Consider the following 1,401-nt stretch of genomic DNA (forward strand, 5'->3'; position numbering starts at 1 on the left):
TTTTTGGTTAGTATCTGAAACTCAGCTAGACTCACTTCAATTTCTCTTACACTTCACATACTACTTGGCAAGGTTGATGACTGAACGGACGAAGGAATGGTGACACTTGAGATTCCCATTCTACATTCTCATTCTAACTGGTCAATATGTCTCAGAGCTTTCTGGGCACCACTCATGTCTTCTCAATTTCACCACTTATTTCAAAAGCTGTCATGGGTGCCCAGTCCTGCATAGGCTTCTATCAGCCTTGTGTAGATGCAGCCTGACAGCACCTTGCTTTGAGCCTGTGCTGGGAACTCTTGTTTCTGGGCCCAGGGCCAAGGATTCCTATGGAACCACCAGGCCCTCAGACACGCACAATCTGGAAACCAGGCAGTTAGGGTCTATAGGGCCACCCGTGACCACTGAGGGACAGAAGCTCATGAAAAATACTTCCCCACTCTTGGATCCTCAGGGAAGCCAATTCTGAGATGCGTTTTGCAGGGTTCTGCAGAAGCTGCCACATGATCAAGTAGCAGATATTCAAAAGGGTTGCCAATTTAAAAAGGATCCTTGAATTGGCTTTTTGTCCTTCCTGGGGTCATCCCTCTATTTCTTTCTTTTTTTTTTTTTTTTTGGTTGTCAAATGATCCTTTATTGAAACATTTTCCTTTGTAGTTAACTAGCCGGGCATTCCAGCGCACCACTGTTGATGTCATCTATGATGTCATGAGGGTGGCGGCCATCTACATTGCAGCCCACAGACGGGGCAGTCCCCAGGATCTCTTTAATGGTTCCAGAGAGTTCTCTCGCTAAAGATCAGTGTCGCATCTGTCAGGCAATATTGACAATCTCATCAAAAGTGATATTTCCACTGTGCTTAATGTTTTTCTGCTTCTTTCTGTCTCTTGGTGGTTCCTTGAGGGCTTTGATAATCAGGGCAGAGGCAGAAGGTACCACTTCAATCTGGGCCTGTCTGTTCTGAATGGTCAGTTTCACCGTAATCCTTAGACCCTTCCAATCACCGGTTGCCTTGGCGATGTCATCACCAACCTTTTTTGGAGACAGACCCAGCGGGCCTATCTTCGGGGCCAGGGCAGACGTGGCACCGACTTCGCCACCGGTGCACCTCAGGTACACGACTTTGATCTCGTTGGGGTCGAACTTAGGCGGCATGGCGGAGGTGGCTGGTGTCGGATGAACCCGGATTCGGGACGATCGAAGAAAGTCGCACCTTTGCCTCCCCGAGCCGAAAGCCAAAAGCCATCCCTCTATTTCTCATAGACTATTCTCTGGGGTCACACTCTCAAACAAGCTACCTGCAGGAGAGCCTAGACTAACAGAATGTAGTAGAGTGAACAGAACACAGGCTTGGGCATCAGGCAGACTTGAATTTGGATCTAAGTGCAGTCATTCACCACC

The 1,401-nt window shown here is 48.2% G+C and overlaps 1 pseudogene; it reads right to left on the minus strand.

The window, feature by feature from the left end:
- Positions 1 to 608: 608 nt before the first annotated feature.
- On the minus strand, positions 609 to 1,187 carry LOC114210991 (large ribosomal subunit protein uL11 pseudogene; annotated as a pseudogene).
- Positions 1,188 to 1,401: the final 214 nt, after the last annotated feature.

Source organism: Eumetopias jubatus, unplaced genomic scaffold (assembly GCF_037043125.1).
Source record: "Eumetopias jubatus isolate StellerSeaLion01/CBP00866 unplaced genomic scaffold, mEumJub1_p1.0 scaffold_3, whole genome shotgun sequence".
Lineage (NCBI taxonomy): Eukaryota > Metazoa > Chordata > Mammalia > Carnivora > Otariidae > Eumetopias > Eumetopias jubatus.